Source organism: Gadus chalcogrammus, chromosome 10 (genome assembly GCF_026213295.1).
Source record: "Gadus chalcogrammus isolate NIFS_2021 chromosome 10, NIFS_Gcha_1.0, whole genome shotgun sequence".
Taxonomy (NCBI): domain Eukaryota; kingdom Metazoa; phylum Chordata; class Actinopteri; order Gadiformes; family Gadidae; genus Gadus; species Gadus chalcogrammus.
In genome coordinates, this window is record NC_079421.1 from 2,226,174 (window position 1) to 2,238,482 (window position 12,309).

The 12,309-nt window shown below is 46.8% G+C and overlaps 1 long non-coding RNA gene across 1 annotated transcript in view; it reads left to right on the plus strand.

Annotated features, from left to right (window-relative positions):
• LOC130390895 (uncharacterized) overlaps window positions 1-11,765 on the plus strand; it is a 58,141-nt gene extending 46,376 nt beyond the window's left edge. The window contains exons 3-4 of the long non-coding RNA XR_008896829.1: window positions 11,227-11,382; window positions 11,488-11,765. This is a non-coding gene — a long non-coding RNA (uncharacterized LOC130390895). The remainder of the gene's footprint in view (window positions 1-11,226; window positions 11,383-11,487) is intronic.
• The last annotated feature ends 544 nt before the right edge of the window (window positions 11,766-12,309 follow it).

Consider the following 12,309-nt stretch of genomic DNA (forward strand, 5'->3'; position numbering starts at 1 on the left):
CCTCCTTTTCCCTGTAGCCCCTGTCCATCTCTCTGGTCCTCTCTGCCTCTCCTCCTTTTTCTCTTCCCTGTAGCCTCTCTCCATCTTTCCTTTGCTCCTCTTTACCTCTCCTTCAATAATATCTCTCAGGTCTTTGACAAGTCTGTCCCTCTCTTTCTCTCTCATTCTAAAGTTGGGTTCTTCAAGCCTTTTTAATAGACCGCAGTTCTACTTCATCATATTTTCGGTGAGGCAAACTGGATACTTGGAACCAGCGCAGGAACTGGTTTAAGTCAACACAATGAATGTCACTACTAATAATGCCTCGGCTTCATAGTTGCCATGGCGACAAAACACTTTTTTTTTTTTTCTGACACACCTATTGATTTGTTCAAATTACAAAGAAGTTCTAGATGCTAGGTCTTAATTCATTCGTAATTGACTGGCCGAAGGAGAAGTGAATTACTACTGTGGGTGTGTGTGTGTGTGTAAAAAGACAAGGAAACTGAGGCTATGAATAACCAGAGAGAGAGAACCAGAGAGACTTTTTATTCACCTTTTCTACCTTCATGTCTGGGTAAGCAATCTGGCCGCGCTGCCCTCCCCATCCATCATGGTTATGGCCAGTGAGGAGAATGTCCCACTCAGGGCTGCTCTGTGTGCGCCCGCATAAATGTGGATGGGACTCTGCTGTGTGTGTGTGTGTGTGTGTGTGTGTGTGTGTGTGTGTGTGTGTGTGTGTGTGTGTGTGTGTGTGTGTGTGTGTGTGTGTGTGTGTGTGTGTGTGTGTGTGTGTGTGTGTGTGTGTGTGTGTGTGTGTGTGTGTGCGCGCGCGCGTTCATACATGTGAGCAAGATTTATGCATGGACTTTTGACATCGCACAAACACATTTGTAGGTGTGCGTGTGTGGTATCTCTCTCGCTCTGTCTTTCTCTCTCTCTGTGCCTCTCTTTCTCTCCCTCTCTCTCCCTCTCTCTCTCTCCCTCTCTTTCTCTGGAGAACTGGTGAGGAGGTTGTGGATGTCTTGTGCTTACAGGTACAAATAGCTTGTGGGAGCTGAGACAGATGCACTGGAGCCTGCCAAAGCTACCCTCCCCAACACATGTGTATGTACAGACGCACACACAGTGTGCGCCGAGACACATGAGACACGTGTTATTAATATGACTAAAACATTAAAAAAAATGTGTTCTATATAAGTGGATGACTAATTATTTTGACATTGTACATGGTGTTAACAGGTATGTTAAATACCTAAACTGATACATTATTAACATCTTGCACATGAAAAACATGAAGTAATTACATTCTAAAAGTCCTTTTTTTCATCCCACTTCAAACATTGATCACATTATCATCATACTTACTTATTTTTTTGAGTTAACCAAGCTGCAATATCTCAAATTAAAACATTTAGTAAAGTTTTCAGTCCGTGAAGATCATCATTAATGATCCAAACTGTATCTCTAACTACGCGTCAAATGGCATGAACTCTGTTTGACTTGTTGCTATCATGCTGATGACTACAAAAAAGTATTGCCGATGGCTATTTTTACAGCCAAGTATAAATTGTTTTGAACGCAATTGTGGAATTTAGAAAGGAGTGCCTTTTTAAAAGATTGGCAGGGGTTGTTAACTCTGAGGTTAATCAAAAGGCCCCATGTAAACATGGCCAACTCTACCTGGCTCTTTGTGTTCTGTGTGCCTGGCAAACAGTCTGCTCTTTAATAGACAGCGCCACCCACTCTGGATCAGCACTCAGTGCTCGTCCTTGAACAGACTGTTGACTGAGCCAATATGTTTTATTTGCTGCTATTCTGCGTATGACAATATTTAATCCTGCCCAGCAGCTCGTGTTCTGTTTCGGAATACTTTCCCATGATCGGTATGTAAACACTCTGATGACCTGGTCCGTGTCTCTGTTAGTGTCTATCTTGGATGCCATGTATACTGTACCGGCTGGCAGCGTTCAGGGCTCTGTTAGTTTAGTAAGTGTATGTGTGGTCCCCTTAGAGGTGTCTGCCTTCCTTCAGCCTCTTGTGGCAGTACAGCTGCCTGCGTGTATTGTTCAAGACCACACACAGGCGTGCGTTTCTTTTGTTTAACATTCAACACTGCCACGGTATTTCTGCTACACGCTACATTAGTCCGGCTACTTCTAACTCCTCAGGCCTGGACCAAACCAAGGCCATGCCCACTCTTCTGTTTTGGCCTTTTGAGGACATGCAGCACACTCTCCGAAGGTGTTCTTTCCTTATGGATGCATCGTAGGATCGTATTCAAGTCTAAGCATTCCCCTCCCTTTAACAAATCAGCCAGACAATATGAGCTCATGCTTTCTAGAGATCTAGGGATGTTGAAAACTGAATACCCTAAATGTAAACACAAAAACTCACTAAGAGCTCAATCTTGTTGTAAAGATTTTGCATCTATGTCCAGCAATGTTACGTGAATCTTTAAGCGTTGCGCTCCATGGCGGAGCGATCTGGCCTGAACAGAGATGTCACATAAAGCGGATGGCTCGGTTGACCTCTGTGTGGTATTCATGCCGCAAAGGACATTGCTGTAAGTCGTTGTCAGGTGGTCAAGCTCAGTACTGACTGATATGTCTTCACCTACTGCTCACTCCAGGCCTGCGTCATGACACGCTTATAAGGAGGGACTACATTTACTGTCCTTCTAAAGCCTGAGCATCTACCGCAAACTTGACTTGGTGCTCGATGTACATTAAGGGTGGATTTGGATGTACAGAGATCAAGATGGAGAGCAGGGGGGGTCACAAGATGCTGTGTGGCAGCACGAAGCGCACAGGCAGGCAGAGACATACATTTTACCGCAGAATTTATCCAGAAAAATATAGAAACAATCAACGAGCGGTAAAAGACACACCAGTGACACCACAGATATAGTTTCCAAAGACGCACGAGTATGGACTGTGATAAGCACACACACGCACATCGTGATGCACAGGCAGAGGCCCCAGCAGTCCCACTGCATTAGTGGAACGGCCCGTTGTTTGAAATACATTAAATATTGAATGGAAAGTTTGTGTAAGTATTTACATTTCTTGGCTGGTGCCTCCCGGGCCAAACAGGAGCTGCACCATGTTCAGTTAACCGGGATCCTTCTGGACACACACGCACACGCCCACGGCTCTGTGAACAAGTGGGCCACTATCTCTCTGGATGGTCTGGGGCCTCAGGGGTCCCCCCCCCCAAAAAAAAGCAAAGCAAAAAAAAGTGGCAAAGGTCGAGAGTCTCTAGAGGCAAATAAGGTAGGAGAGTCATCTTCTGTGTTTAAGTGTGTGTCTGAGTGTGAGTGTGTGTCTCACTGTGTCAGATTGTGTGTGTATGCGAGTGTGTGTGTCTGTCTGTCTGTCTGTCTGTCTGTCTGTCTGTCTGTCTGTCTGTCTGTCTGTCTGTCTGTCTGTCTGTCTGTCTGTCTGTCTGTCTGTCTGTCTGTCTGTCTGTCTGTCTGTCTGTCTGTCTGTCTGAGTGTGTGTGTCTGTGTGTGTGTGTGTGTGTGTCTGAGTTTGTGTGTGTGTGGGCGTGTGTGTGGGCGTGTGTGTGTGTGTGTGTGTGTGTCTGAGTCTGTCTGTGTGTGTCTGAGTTTGTGTGTGTGTGTGTGTGTGTGTGTGTGTGTGTGTGTGTGTGTGTGTGTGTGTGTGTGTGTGTGTGTGTGTGTGTGTGTGTGTGTGTGTGTGTGTGTGTGTGTGTGTGTGTGTGTGTGTGTGTGCGCATGGGGTGCAGCAGTGTCCTCCAAAGGGGGGGCGGTGCTATGGCCTGGTGTCTGCAGACACGAGAGATAAAGCGCTTTAAGTGCGACTTCAAAAATAAAAAGGGGAATCCGGCGGGTGAACCCTGGAGCGGCGGCTCAGGAGGCCGGTGTTAGGACTCAAAAGCTCGCTACGGAGACGAGGAAACGTGGCGACGTGACCGAGCAGAGCGCAGAGGAGGGATGGGAGGTGTTCAGTATGGAGAGAGAGAGGGAGGGTGCAGAGAGAGAATACGCACAGTAAGAACAGAGCATGACGGAGGACGGGAAGTGACAGAACAGCCCTAGATGACGGAGATGGAAGAGTAGGAGGCAGGCTGGACCAGTCACGAGAGGGAGGGAGAGGATAAGAGGTAGAGAGGGGGAGGGAGAGAGAGTGACAGAGAGAGAGAGAGAGGGAGAGGGAGAGTGACAGAGGGAGGGAGAGAGACAGAGGGAGAGAGAGAGGGAGGGAGGGAGGGAGGGAGAGAGAGAGATAGAGAGAGGGAGAGAGTGACAGAGGGAGAGAGAGAGTGAGAGAGAGAGAGAGTGACAGAGGGAGGGAGGGAGAGAGAGAGAGGTGGAGAGGGAGAGAGTGGGAGAGACGGTGCCAAAGAATATAAGAATACAAGACGAGAACAAGCACAAAAGTTACAAAAGTGACACATGACTTCTGACAATGGCTGCGTTCCCCACGCACCCCTATCCCCCGCCACACACATCCACATCTTTTGGCCGAGATCCAAGACAAAATAGCAGAGTGACGAGGAGAGTGAAGCGACAAAACAAACAAGCTGCAACACAGGTTTCTAACTTTTTTTTTTTTCTCCACATTCTTCCAAATGTGTCACGCGTGACAACAGATCTGTGTGTGTATTTGTGTGGGTGTGTTTTATTACGTATACAGTCTGACGCCTCCCTCCAATGAGTGGCATTGCATCCCTCTCGGAGCCCTAAAGATATGTTATACAAACGGGTCAAAGGAGGAGGATGGCAGCAGTCCTCCCCGGTTCTTGATCCACTTGGCCTCTCCGTGGGGCTGGACCCAGCCTACTGCGCTCCACTGAAAGGCGGTCAACTCCCTCAACCTCATGTTTCGAACGGGAGACGTGCTCATGGGCCGGGCGCCACCAAATCACTGCTGTGTTCTCACCTCTTCCTTCCCTTTTCCCTGTCTCTCCTCCACCCCACTTGTCCTCACATGAGCGGCGTGTGTGCGCTCTGGGTTAATCATGGAAAGTAGCACAAGTGTCCTTGTTGACTTACTTTTCTATTTTACACCTTGGGTGTGTTTGTGTTTGCTACGTGAAAGCGATTTTGCACTAAAGAACAAAAATGTTTTGGTCAACAGCTTGGAAAGGTAAATGGACATTCACTGAACATGGCAGGAGGAGGAGGGTTAGGGTTAGCCAACCCTTTTAGTTCCCTGGTTCCTGTGATGTTTAAGTACAAGTTTCCCTTGCTGTTGCCAAGCAACTCTTCCCAGAAGTCACTTTCGCATTTCCGTGCAATTGGCCTGAAAAAGGACGACTCCAAATTCATTTCGTATTTGAGTGATATTACGATGTCGGTGTCAACAACTTTCTCTTCCCCCTCGCTTGTCTGTCAAGGAATTACTATTTATGTATTTTTTTGATCCTGCTCGCCTTGTGTAGGCTGTTGATGCAGAGGCGTTCAGAACCGCACCGTAGCTCGGTAATTAAAGAAAGTTCTGCCAACTTGGCTGTGGAGGGATGTTGAAAGTGTTGGAAAAATGATGGTTGGGGTTGATTTGTAAGTAATGGAGGGTGTGTGTGTGTAGTGTGTAAGATAGTTTTAGGTTGCACCTTCGATTTTTAGAAATGTGTCCAATGTACTGTCATGTGACATTTATGTACATTTTCTTGTGTTTTCGCTTGCACATCCCACGGAAATGTGTGTGTGTGTGTGTGACTAAGTGTCTATGTGTGTGTGTGTGTGTTTGTGTAAATTCCCTGTGGAACACAAGCCAATCTGGGCCCGAGGCCTTGGGCTATTGATCGCTCTCTGAAAGCCCATCACTCATTCCCTTTACAGCAACAACCCAAAAAACACCTCTCCTCCAAACCAACACGCACACCCACCCACCTCCAAACCCAACAAACCAACAAACCCAAAGACACGCACGCACGCACGCACGCACGCACGCACGCACGCACGCACGCACGCACGCACGCACGCACGCACGCACGCACGCACGCACGCACGCACGCACGCACGCACGCACGCACGCACGCACGCACGCACGCACGCACGCACGCACGCACGCACGCACGCACGCACGCACGCACGCACGCACGCACGCACGCACGCACGCACGCACGCACGCACGCACGCACGCACGCACAGTGCCCAGTACCACATCCACACACACCACTACCATACCCACACCGTCACCACTACCATACCCACACCGTCACCACTACCATACCCACACACACACACACACCGTCACCACTACCATACCCACACACACCCACACCGTCACCACTACCATACCCACACACACCCACACCGTCACCACTACCATACCCACCCACACACACACCGTCACCACTACCATACCCACACACACACACACACCGTCACCACTACCATACCCACACCATCACCACTAACATACCCACACACACACACACACCGTCACCACTACCATACCCACACACACCCACACCGTCACCACTACCATACCCACACACACCCACACCGTCACCACTACCATACCCACCCACACACACACCGTCACCACTAACATACCCACACACACACACACACCGTCACCACACCCACACACACCATCGTCACACCCAGGAACGGATTATGAGTCAGTGGGCCCCCGGGCCCAGACAACGAGAAAAGCCCACCACCCACACATTGTATCTTGCATTTAGTTAAACGTTAGTGCGGTTCCTGTTCACACTGTCTGTCCACAGTCTAACTAGCGCCCTCTATTGACACATCCAGCTTCATCATAGTAATATACATTTATACCAATAATAATAATAATAATAATATGAAGAGAATAACCCTCCACTCCACCCCTGCTGGAGTACTCACCTTCTCCAAACCACGCCTTAGTACCATGGCTGCTCGGCCCCCAGACTATGGACCTCCCTCCCGCCACTCATAAGTCAGATTCCATCGCAACATCCAAGCCCACCTGTTCAAACTGGCATACCCACTGTGACTGGTCACCGTGCACTGCAGTGACCAGGGATCGATGTTTGGTGTTAATAATGTTTGACGCTGTTATTTTATGCCTTGTGGTCGTTACTCTGTTCTTTTTACGCTATGTAAGTTGAACATGGGTGACTTGAACGGCGACAAAAATAAAATGTATTATTATTATAACATAGGTGTTATTTGGCTGAATAACAACACATAGTGGTCTACATCTCGCCTGTATGATCTCACTTCCTCATCAGAAACAGTGGCTACTATGGACAGCAGACTGATGAAGCCGATTGAGGGGGGGCGGGAAATTTAATACCCCATGTTGTTCGATTGACGACATAACCTGTTGTTCAGAGGCCCGTATTAATACATACGACATATCAATCCTCATGCTTTTTGATTGAGAGGCCCCTTTGAGATACCAAGAAGAACTAACATAACTATTTGACATATCCTACCCAATGCTGACTGATTAAGGGGCCCTTTTCCGATATTAGGGATGAATAACACACATAACCTGTGGTTTAGGGGCCCTTTCAGGGGCCCCTTTGGGTTGAATCACACAACCCGTGGCGATTGAGGGGCCCTATTGAGACATATTACATAATATAGCCAATGTTACATGGCTTCTGGGCCCCATTAAGATATAGGTATAATTTTGTAGAGACGATATTGAAATGGTAGCGCTCAGGCTCGGGCTTCAGGGCCCCCTTGGCCATCGGGCCCCTGGGCCTGGGCCCGGTAAGCCCATGCAGTAATCTATCCTTGACCACACCCACACACACATCATCAAAACACCCAGGTGCTACGAAGGCAGGAGGAGTCGATATCACCTGGGGGAGGAGTGACGAGGAGAGCATCTATGTAGTTTATCAATGAAAGGTACAGTCCGCAATGTAGAATTGGACATCGTCTGGAACGGTGCCCTTGTTATACTATTATCCGCCATCTGACTACACAAAGAGATTCACTTAGCTACAACAGGGTCCAAGGGACATTGATAAAGATACAACAAATACAACATTTGGACCTCATCAACATTACACAACTTGAGCCACTGGTTCATTTGTCTTAACACTGTAAGGACGCCTTTACTGCTGGGGCAGACCATGGGATATTGTGCAAACGCTGGAATATTGTCTATTATTTATATTCTGTCTAAATGCAGCTTATTGGACTGCCATGGGGGGTAATGAACAATGTAAGCCCGCTGTAACAGAGCTTATTATATTTAATAAACATATTCCCACAAAACGCTCATGTGCAGTGTAGTGAAGTAATGATGAAACCTAAATGTTATGATCAACTATGAATATCATTTTGACTAAAAGAGAGGAGATGATAGGAGAAGTGGGGACGAGAGCAATGGACAAGAAAGGGAAGAGAGAAATGAGAGAGGAGAGAGGAGCAGATAGGAGAAGAGAGGAGGAAGGAAAAGAGAAGAGAGGGGAGAGGAAAGGATGAGACGGGGGAGAAAGGAGAGAGGAACGGTGAAGAGTGGAGGAGATGAAAGGAGAAGAGGGGAGAGGATATGAGAAGCGAAGGGAAGAGGAGAGAGGAAAGGAGAAGAGAGGGGGAGGAAATGAGTAGAGAAGAGAGGGGAGAGGAAAGAAGTAGAAAGGAGAGGATATGAGAAGAGAAGGAGAGGAAAGGAGGAGAGAGGGGGAGGAAATGAGTAGAGAAGAGAGGGGAGAGGAAAGAAGTAGAAAGGAGAGGATATGAGAAGAGAAGGGGAGAGGAAAGGAGGAGAGAGGGGGAGGAAATGAGTAGAGAAGAGAGGGGAGAGGAAAGAAGAAGAAAGGAGAGGATATGAGAAGAGAAGGGGAGAGGAGAGAGGAAAGGAGAAAAGAGGGGGAGGAAATTAGTTGAGGGGAGAGGAAAGAAGTAGAAAGGAGAGGATATGAGAAGAGAAGGGGAGAGGAGAGAGGAAAGGAGAAAAGAGGGGGAGGAAATGAGTTGAGGGGAGAGGAAAGAAGTAGAAAGGAGAGGATATGAGAAGAGAAGGGGAGAGGAAAGGAGGAGAGAGGAAAGGAGAAGAGAGGGGAGAGGATAGGAAAATAGAGGATAATAGAATAAAGGAGAAGAGGAAAGGAGAAGCAAGGGGAGAGGAAAGGAGAAGAGAGAAGAGGTAAAGTGCAGATAGGAGCGGGGAGAACGGAGAGAACAAGGAAGGAGACAGCCTTTGACTTCAAATTAAAGTTTGGGTCTGGTGGTCGGTCTTCCTTCCGTAATGGGAAATGCTGATTGCCTCGTGGCCTTGTAAGACAGACCCAAAAGAAAATAGATGGGCGCCTGTGAATACCAACACACACCCCAGCCCTGACGCTCATCTGCAGGGCTGCAGGTGGAAGCACGAAGGGAAGAAGACGTGGAAAAATGTAATGTAGGGCTTGGCAATACATCACGTTTATATTGATAACGTAAAAAGAATGACCTAAAACATCTATATCATAAAAGCTGCATTTAATCACAGAAGCTGCAATGGAGGCACTTTTGGAAATATATATTTTGTAATACACACAATGAATGAATAGGATGAAATGCTGACTGAGGGCAGAGTTTGTTGATACCGTTGCACACCAGCCAGAACATAAGATTAAAGAAAGAAAGCTACGCCGTAAAAATGTAATTGGAAAGTAAAGGAGGTTTAGCAAGTACATGCTCCTTTTAATGTCCAATGAGAGCTACATTTAGCATTAGCATAATGACAAAAACAAGTTATAACGAAAGTAGACTAAGCTTACACATCCCCAGTAACATTGATATCCCAATGCAGGTCCATCTAGTGCATACCAATTTGCAAGTGCAATCATTTTCAGTTTTTTCCCACAGCCTTCGAATGAAAAGAGCGCGATCAAAGTGAGCTGACAGAGAAGCCTCATAAAAAATGTAGAAACACTCATACATCAATAGTAGTTTCTCTATCTCCTCCCTTTCACTTTCTCTCATCCCTCACCCCTGTCAATCTTCACTTTTCGTAGGGCCTTACCCCTTAAGCCCTGAATTGTCCTCTGCTGTTTTGTTGTAGATGTTGTATTGCGCAGTAGCAAACAAAGTGGGTACCCCTCTCGGGTTCAGCCATTCAAAGCTTTGCGCAGACAAGACACACCTTAACAACACTTTGATAACATCCCCACAGCTGTCAGCGCTGAGTGCTGGCTTCACAGGAGCATCTGTTGCCGCTGCATCCAAACAACTTCTGGCCGGGTTGGTCTCGGCAACCTGCTAGCATACCACTCCATGGGTGTGAAGAATGAAGAGAGATTTTATAATAATATAATTATTCGATTATTATTCCCAGGGCACTTTGACACAAGTACAGCAAACGGCTCACAAGTTGAAATAGGATGCTTCCTGAGCATTCGGCAGAGATTTTTTCAGCCGATACAGGCAGGTCTTCAACTGGGCCCTCTCGCCCCAAGTGCTACTTAAATCCCGGGTAATTAACAGGTGCAAAACCGTGTAGTAACAGGGCTGCCAGTGGTGACAGCGGAGTCTTTTTCCATTATCGACCTCTCCAAGCAGTCCACCATCCCTCAGTTCACCCGCACCACCTCCAACATCTTTCATCTGATATGAGAAGCAATTTAGCTAGCGACCGACATGATAAGGCTGGACCCAACCCACAGAAAAGAAAATGAAAAAACATTTATGAATGGACCAAGTGACACTTTGGCTTGGCTTGCCCCAAGCTTGAATGGAGAGTTCATTTTAGGAAGTGCAGCTTAATTATGAAAGTAAACCTTTACCGATGGCCTCCGGCAATTATTTTTAGGAATTAATTTGCCACATATAGAGATGATCAAATGTAAACAGCACTTTGGAGTTCTTAAGATTACTTATTTTTTTATTCAAATCAAGGCCTGAAAGGGCAGGCAGGCTTAATGTTCACTCTAGAAACACAGACGTTTTCTGCTAACAAAGATACTGATACCACAAACATGTCTACGTGGAAGGACAAAGCAGAAGTGATGTTTAGTCTATTCTCACCGGGCATGACTTAATGAACAACACCGGGAGCATTTCTTTATTTACTTTGTTTCAAATCAATACATTCTGGTGACCCCCTTCCTGATCACCTGGAGCATTTGATTAGTAAATACATTTCTGATTCCATGTGATAAACTACATCTGATCCTTTCCCCGATCTCGGCTGCTTTAATTATTACACAGATACCGGCTTGGCTTTGCACTGTAAAGCAAGGGGTCGTGAAGGAAAGGCACACCGTGGCACTTCATCACGCATTCACCCCGGACCAAACCCTAACCCTGCTCCTCTCGGCATCGTGTCTGTTCCAAAGTGTGAAAAGAAGATACACGAGGAAATGGAAGTATGTCATGAAGAAGAACCAAAGTTCCTTGTGAAGACCAGGTGCAGAGACGGGAGAGGGGAAAGAAGGCCTTTGAAAGCCGCTCCATTGTGTCCTCGTGAACTCCGGAAGCATCTCTACAGCGAGGTGAGCAGGAACGCGTTGTGGATCTCCTCCGTATGGACTACATTGATCAAATGACAGGTTCAATCTTTGAGTGCACTACCATACGTTTCCTGTGCCCTCTTGCAGGCAGAGTTGTCATCCCCCTCCTCAACTTGTAAATGGCTGTGGACGTTGTTGTATTGCTATCATGGGATTGGTAGTAAAAAAGAGGAATAAGCTTGGCCATCTTCCAGTTTGGAGCGGCCCATGCAGCTCCAGACAGGTGGCTGTGGTTTACTTGAGCTGTTATAGATTTGTACTTTATTTAATAAATAATGATTGCCAGCCAATTCAATACACACGCATACATATAGCACTGATTGAGTTGTACAGAGTGGAGTGGTTCATTTTCCTGACGACGTAGGTGTGAGAGAGGGAGAGGGGGGGGAGGGAGAGAGGGAGAGAGGGAGAGAGGGAGAGAGATTATCGCAACTTGTGATAAAATATTTGTTGAATATTAAGTTATTACTGAAAAAAACATTAATTAAAAGGACAAAAACACTGAGAATTGGTCCTATGAATAGTTGATTCTTGATTCTTTCCACGCTGGCCATTGACTTGGATGCAACAGCCTGTGTCATAATGATCTGCCTCGTCGTCTGACGTCCTGCCTGCAGTTCTGTAGTTTGTTTCGTGGTGGCAAAATGCTTATCAATGGAAGATTTATGCTTATGTTCCACCACAATGTCGCATGCAGTGCAAAATAATTCCCCCCCGCTTCCATGTAGAATACCAGGAAACTGCTGTGAAAAGTGTGATAGTGTGAAACGTTGGACGCGCACATGCTGCATGAATGCTTGAATCGCTTGAACGTAATAAACACGGAAGTAAGGCGGAAGGTAGTTTGTCGATGTCAGTTCAAGACGACGCCACTGATTGGTCAAACATATAACATTTTGGTTCACCTAT